The 7130-nt window shown below is 33.6% G+C and overlaps 1 pseudogene; it reads right to left on the bottom strand.

Moving 5' to 3' along the window:
* Positions 1-1813: 1813 nt before the first annotated feature.
* LOC124527173 (dysbindin-like) overlaps positions 1814-7130 on the bottom strand; it is a 116736-nt pseudogene continuing 111419 nt past the window's right edge.

Genomic DNA, 7130 nt, shown 5'->3' with positions numbered 1-7130 from the left:
TATAAGTTGTACTTTGGAACATCAGAGAATTAATTTAATTAATTATCTTAAGGTTTACTTGCTTTTGAAAAAAAATTGAAACCTTTTTTTTTTTAATCACTTACAAAATCCTATTGTTATAAGGTGTAGGTATTTGAGATGTTTAATTCCTCTCATTTTAAAAAAAATTTTAAAATGCTTATTTATTTTTGAGAGAGACAGAGAGAGAGAGAGAGAGAGAGAGAGAGAGAGAGACAGCGCACAGCTGGGGAGGGGCAGAGAAAGAGGGAGACAGAATCTGAAGCAGGCTCCAGGCTCTGAGCTGTCAGCCCACATGGGGCTTGAACTTGCAAACTTTGAAATCATGAGCTGAGCCAAAATCAGAAGCTCAACTGACTGAGCCACCCAGGTGCCCCTCCTGTCTTATTTTATTCCAATGTCCTTGTCTTTTTTTTTTTTTTTTTTTTTTTTTGCGGAGCATTATACATTTTGTACAATTGTGGAATTTGAGGTAAAGGTTTGCAATACATTTCTTTTTATTTCCTGTCCTATATTTCTAAAGGAGATGATTTCCCATTCTCTCCTTACAACTAGAATGAAGGGGACAAGATTGATTTTTCCACCATAAGTAGAAATGGAAGCTTGTTAACTAAGTTAACTTTATTATACACCTGGGAAGAAAGTTACATTTTCTGCATATTAGATATATTATAAATTTTAAACTTACATTATTTTTGACTACAGTTGCTTGCTTTTGAATAGGTTTTATCTGGTGCCTTTCTGTGAATTCTATTATTTTTCCTCTTTTTGTGATAGCTTTAAGTATGTATAATTTAAGTAGATACACATAAATATTTTAATTATTCATCATTTATATGCTTTATATAGAAAGATAGGACTTTCTACTTTGAATCTTGTAATTTAACATATTCACATGTTTTGTGAGTTTTATGTCATTATATTTATTGTATTTTATGTTTGAAACTTACCATGCATTCTAATTTTTCTTTTCTAAATTGTATTGGATTAATTGAATTTTCTTTGTTATGTAATATTTAAAGTTAAAACTTATATCTCCGATTTACTGATTTGAATGTTGGAAGAAAATAATAACACAAGTTTTTATATATTTTTTGGAATACAAAATTAATAACTGTTACACTGCAAATATTCAGAATTCATAAAATAAATTAATTATAAACTAATTTAAATAAAGCTAAATATTTAAATATTTCAAAAATTAGGAACATAAATACCAAATAAAGAATAATCTAAATATAAATGTTGAACACATGCATTTATTCTAACATACTTATTAGCAGATGAAATCCATCCAAAATTATAGAAAAAAATACAAAATGAAAAAATAAAAAGTTCATAGAAAAATTAAAATGATATGATAGTATTACTTAGAAGGCAAGATTGCCAAACAATATTAAGAAAAGTTAGATACAAGTCCAGATCTATGTATAGTTTGATTCCAATTACACTGATAAATGCTGTCTCACACACACAGACTGGAAAGAACCACACCAAAATAGTAGTAGGGATTATACTGTGCTGTAGAATTATGGGTAATGCCTCTTTTGTCTTTTTTATTTTTTTGCTTCAACATTTTCCATGTATTCTAATTATTTTCAACTAAAGCCTAGAACTGTAGGAAGAGGAAAAGCAATGACAAGACAAATATGGCATGATGCATCCACTAATAATAGAAAGGGACTTCCGAGGACTTTATCCCATGCCCCAATCTGGGAAGCACAAAACACCATCTCTGCACACCCTGGAAGAGTTTCAGATGCCAGTGGACTCTCTCCCCAACTAGCCTCACCTCTCAGCTTTTCTGAAGGTGACCTGTGGAAAGATACTATTCCATGATCTGTTGGAAGTCTTCCTCAAAAAGCTTCTTAAACAACTTTTGCTAGGTTTGCTGCATTCCAGGACCTTCTTGGTATGCTCTGCATCTAGTTCAGCTCTGAAGCTTTAAAGTTCCTTCCTTTTATTTTTCTTATACTTATGTATCATTGTAATTCACACTGCCCACATAAATCCTCCAGATTCGGCAGGCAGTTCTCTATCTTCTCAAAACTAGCCTCTAATAAAAGTCTGATTTGCTGTCATGGATTCTAAGTCTGTTATGAACGCTGGAAGCTGCTGAAGTTACTCCTGTAATTCGATTAGGGCTTATCTTCTTTTTCTCCCAGTGTGTTGAAAGCGTAGCCACCTCACTATCCACCAACCCTCCAGCACGTGCACATTGCTTGGCTCTTCTGTGACATGTAGCTCATGTATCTTCATATCTGCTAAGTGGTTCTAGTCTAACAGAGTACTTTGGCAAATATGGAATACTCTGGGGTCAATTTTTCCAGTTGCTGAAAAGCTTTCTGAATTTTATTAGCTAGGGGAATTATATAAAGACTCTTATAACCTAACTCTAAATATTTTTGTCTGATTTATTTAATCCTTGAATAGTATCTCTTTTCAGTAGTACATTTTAAATTGTTTTTCTAAAGCACTGAGACATTTTAATTCATGAGTTCTGCCTTTTGAGAAAATGAAACATTCCCAGTTCTTTGTCTTCTTTAGTTTCACCATGCTTACACTTCAGTGCAGTATTGCCTATATCACTTAGAACATTCTTATTTTCATACCCTTCCTATTCAAAGACCTTTGAATGAGTGAAAGTTATTCTAGCAATAAAGCTTAGCTTTGTAAATTATAATTGTCTTCCTTCTCTGGAGGAGTTTGTGATTTAGAATTCTTTCTAAACTATGGTATCTTTGTTCCATTCAAAATATTAATGTAGAATTTCAAAGTACGTCAAGGATAATGAGAACTTTTAAATTTTGAATTTCTGCACATCCTTCAAGGGAAAAAATTACAGATCAGTAAAGTTAGATAATAAAATCATCCATAGTTAATACCAACAGCATAACTAGGACAAAGAGAATGCCATACATTTTAATTTACCTAATGGTAAATAACTACCTAAGACCACAGATTGTGTTTAATGCCTGTACTTAAATAGAGCCAGTACCTGAATGGAGAGTCACAGGCAGTGACTCATCAGAGTCACTGATGAGTCATCACATCCCTTGTGATGAACATAAGGGACTGCTGTTGGGTCCTATTGGGAATGACTACAGATAACACCTAATAATATTCATTTTCTATAGTAGAAAAGTAGAACCAGGACAAGGGGCCTGGGTGGCTTAGTTGGTTAAGCGTCCGACTTCATTTCGAGTCATGATCTCATGGTTAGTGGGTTCAAGTCCCCCATCGGGCTCTGTCTGTACTGACAGCACAGAGCCTGGTGTCCACTTGGGATTCTCTGTCTCCCTCTTTCTCTGCGCCTCCCCTGATAATGCTCTGTCTCTCTCTCTCTCTCTCAAAAATAAATTAACATTAAAAAAAAAAAAAGAATGAAAGAAAAAGTAGAACCAGGTAAGAAAGCACAGAAAACATTAACAGAGAACATTAATTGCACTTCAAAATGTGTGCTACCAAAGATGGTGGTGTCATGCAGGCATCAAGTCTGCAGACAATGGAAAATCTTTATAAAGGGACTCCTTGGAGGCCTGATGGTGAAGAGATATAAAGAAGTGCCTGAGGGGCGCCTGGGTGGCTCAGTCGGTTAAGCATCCGACTTCGGCTCAGGTCATGATCTCACGGTCTGTGGGTTCGAGCCCCGCGTCGGGCTCTGTGCTGACAGCTCAGAGCCTGGAGCCTGTTTCAGATTCTGTGTCTCCCTCTCTCTCTGCCCCTCCCCTGTTCATGCTCTGTCTCTCTCTGTCTCAAAAATAAATAATAAAAAATGTTAAAAAAATTTAAAAAAAAAGAAGTGCCTGAAAATTAAAGCCTTGTTGGAATTAGAAAATAGCAAAAAATATAAAATGTTGGACCAGAAGAGATTCCGTTAATTTCCATTTGTTAGAGACATCACTGTAGCAACGGGATAGCTTGGTATTGAGCTAAGAAGTGAAGGAAGTCACCAAACCTCACCTTTATAGGCTCTTTATACTGTTAGTCCCAGAAAATTCAACACACTAATCAAAACAGCAAAATGTGAACCCTGAACCCATTAAAGTTACCGTAAGAATAAAAGAAAACATGAGCATTCTATTTCTTAACCAAAAAGTTCTCTAAATTAAAAAACAAAAACTGTAACACCATTCTGATATGAATTAAATGTAATTCAACAAGCATTTTCGGAATCAAAATAGCACTAAAACTCAGAAATACAAAGAGTCTGGCTACAAATGGACACATGAAAGCATATAAAATAAGAGCTGACTGAAGAAATTAAATAAAAGACAATAGTCTCTGAGATGAAGACTAAATTGCAAGGTCTCCAACAAAGAATAGATACAGTCAAAAGCATAAAGGGGATTTAGACAATAAAAGTGAAAAAAAAAAGGCAAGAACAATATTTAAAAAGGCAAAAGTGAAAAGAAATGTGTATGTGTGTATGTATAAAGATCTAAGATATATAGCAAATTAGAGAAGTTTTATAGAGATGTTCTAGTTAATAAATGAAAAAAGTGACGGGGTACAGATCTACTTAGGTATATAGTATATACTCTATAGATCATATACTATAGATATAGATGTATTATATATCTATATATCTACATATATAAAAGCTTCAGAGTTTACTTTTCATTTTTTTTTAAATTTTTTTTTCAACGTTTATTTATTTTTGGGACAGAGAGAGACAGAGCATGAACGGGGGAGGGCAGAGAGAGAGGGAGACACAGAATCCGAAACAGGCTCCAGGCTCTGAGCCATCAGCCCAGAGCCTGACGCGGGGCTCGAACTCACGGACCGCGAGATCGTGACCTGGCTGAAGTCAGACGCTTAACCGACTGCGCCACCCAGGCGCCCCTAGAGTTTACTTTTCTAGTGACCTAGAATACAATGGTGAAGAAAACAATGGCTCTACTCTCACTGTGGTGGAACAGGGCAAATGAAATTTTGGGTTTTATAATCCAGTGAAAGTTCCAGTGCATGTTAGGTGTGAACTAAGATGAGACCCCTATCTTTCTGATCTTCAGCAATACCACATGAAGAGGAGGAACTCCTATTTGATGTAACAGAATTGTCTTGTTGATAAAATAATGGTATTTGATAAAGGCCATTTTCACAACAAAAAGCAAGATTTCCGCTTTAACAAGTTATTTGAGTTTTCCAATAGTTTACCAATGTTAAATCCCAGTAAAAAGAAATCCATACAAAAATCTGTATATAACTTTAATGAAATTCAAGAAGAGTTCACCTCAAATGCAAGCAGTAATAAACATTATAGTTTGTATATTCTATACATATGTGCAAATGCATATGTACACATATACTTACATGTTTTGTTTATAATACCCTTAGTATTAAAATTAATTACAATATTTATTATTAATGGAGGCAGTATACTTTATAAATATACATTAAAATGTTTTTTCCCTAAAATGTAATCACCATTATGCTATAATTTATACTTTGTATGATGATTCAGAAAGGATTATGAAGTGGGGTGTATACATCATATTTTTTTTCAAAACTGAAGTTATTATATTGATGATAAAGCACACTGTTAGCAAGGGTAAAGAAAGAGACACCTTAAAAACTGCAGTTGGGTGTGAAAATTAGTTAAAATATCTAGAGGGCAATTATGGCACTCATATTTGGGGAAAAATAGAAATATCAATTTCATTTTTAGGAATAATTACCTTTACGGAAAGGTATTACATAATTAAGTAAAATGAAAATTAACTTAAATTCATAAATTCTAATTTTATAACTTAAAATATATTTCTAGAGAGACATAAATGTTGATATTCAACATATAAAATTAATATAAATATTTTAGAAAATACTGAACAATTAGGGAAAAGAAAAAAATCACTAAAATTGATTATTTTATCTCATGTGTTTTGGGATAATAGCCACATAGTTAGAATGATTTTTAATGTTGTTTTGCTTCATGTTATTTTTCTCAAAAAACGTGTATTTCTCATAAAAATATGGAATATTGCCAAGATCCAAATAAACAACAATTCCAATATTTATAATGCTATATTGTTGATGTTAATGCTACATTTATTACCGTATAAAAATACAAAGCGCATATCAAAAAATACTTATTTTTCCTCACAATTATTGTTGTAGTAAGACATACCTTTGAAGTTTTCATCAATGGTAAGAGTAAATGAATGTATGCTTTAATAATTCAAAAGATCTTATTACCTTCTGTTGCAAGCTAGAACCATCATTGCAAGAATGACTAGGGATGGGGTGCCCAGGTGGCTCAGTCAGTTAAGCATCTGACCTCAGGTCATAATCTCACAGTTCATGAGTTAAAGTTCAGTTGGGCTCTGTGCTGACAGCTCAGAGCTTGGAGCTGGAGCCTGCTTTGGCTTCTGTGTCTCCCTCTCTCTCTGCTCCTTCCCCGCTTGTGCTCTTTCTCTCTCAAAAATAAATAAATAAACATTAAAAAAAAAGAATGACTAGGGAGAGATAAGCCTTAAGATCAGTTGAATATTTCTTTATAGTTGCCTAACTTATTAATATCTTTAAGAAAAATTAACTCATTTCACTTAGCATAATACCTTCCAGTTCCTTCCACATTGTTGCAAATGACAATATTTCCACATTGTTGCAAATGGCATATTGATGGCTGAGTAATATTCCAGTGTATAAGAGACAAATCGGGGAAACTCTTAACCACAGAGAGCACATTAATGGTTACCACAGGGGAGGTGGGTGGTATGGGTGAAACAGGTGATGGGATTAGGGAAGGCACCTGTTGCGATGAGCACTGGGTGTTGTATGGAAGTGTCGAATCACGATATTATACACCTGAAACTAATATTACATTGTATACTAACTGGAATTTAAATAAAAAAATTTTTAAACAAAAAAGGAAAGAAAAAGAAAAATTAACTCTCCTTGTCCTAAAATACATAGGAAATTTATGTTATAGAATCTGGAAAAGCAGATTCCTCACAGTTATTAAATGATTTATATCTAGTGACTTGTTTATCAAATGGTAAAGTAGAATATCAAAAGCAGCAAATGTTCATTACACAATTAAGGCACTCAGGAAGCACATTATGATCCATTACAAATTATTTGTCAATTTTAACATTTTGTCAAGAAAT

This window comes from Lynx rufus, unplaced genomic scaffold, assembly GCF_022079265.1.
Source record: "Lynx rufus isolate CCGP_SWC_20201006 ecotype Redwood Valley unplaced genomic scaffold, mLynRuf1.p SCAF_5, whole genome shotgun sequence".
NCBI classification, from domain to species: domain Eukaryota; kingdom Metazoa; phylum Chordata; class Mammalia; order Carnivora; family Felidae; genus Lynx; species Lynx rufus.
The sequence above is the reverse complement of the archived record's forward strand: the minus strand, read 5'-3'. Positions and strand labels throughout refer to the sequence as shown.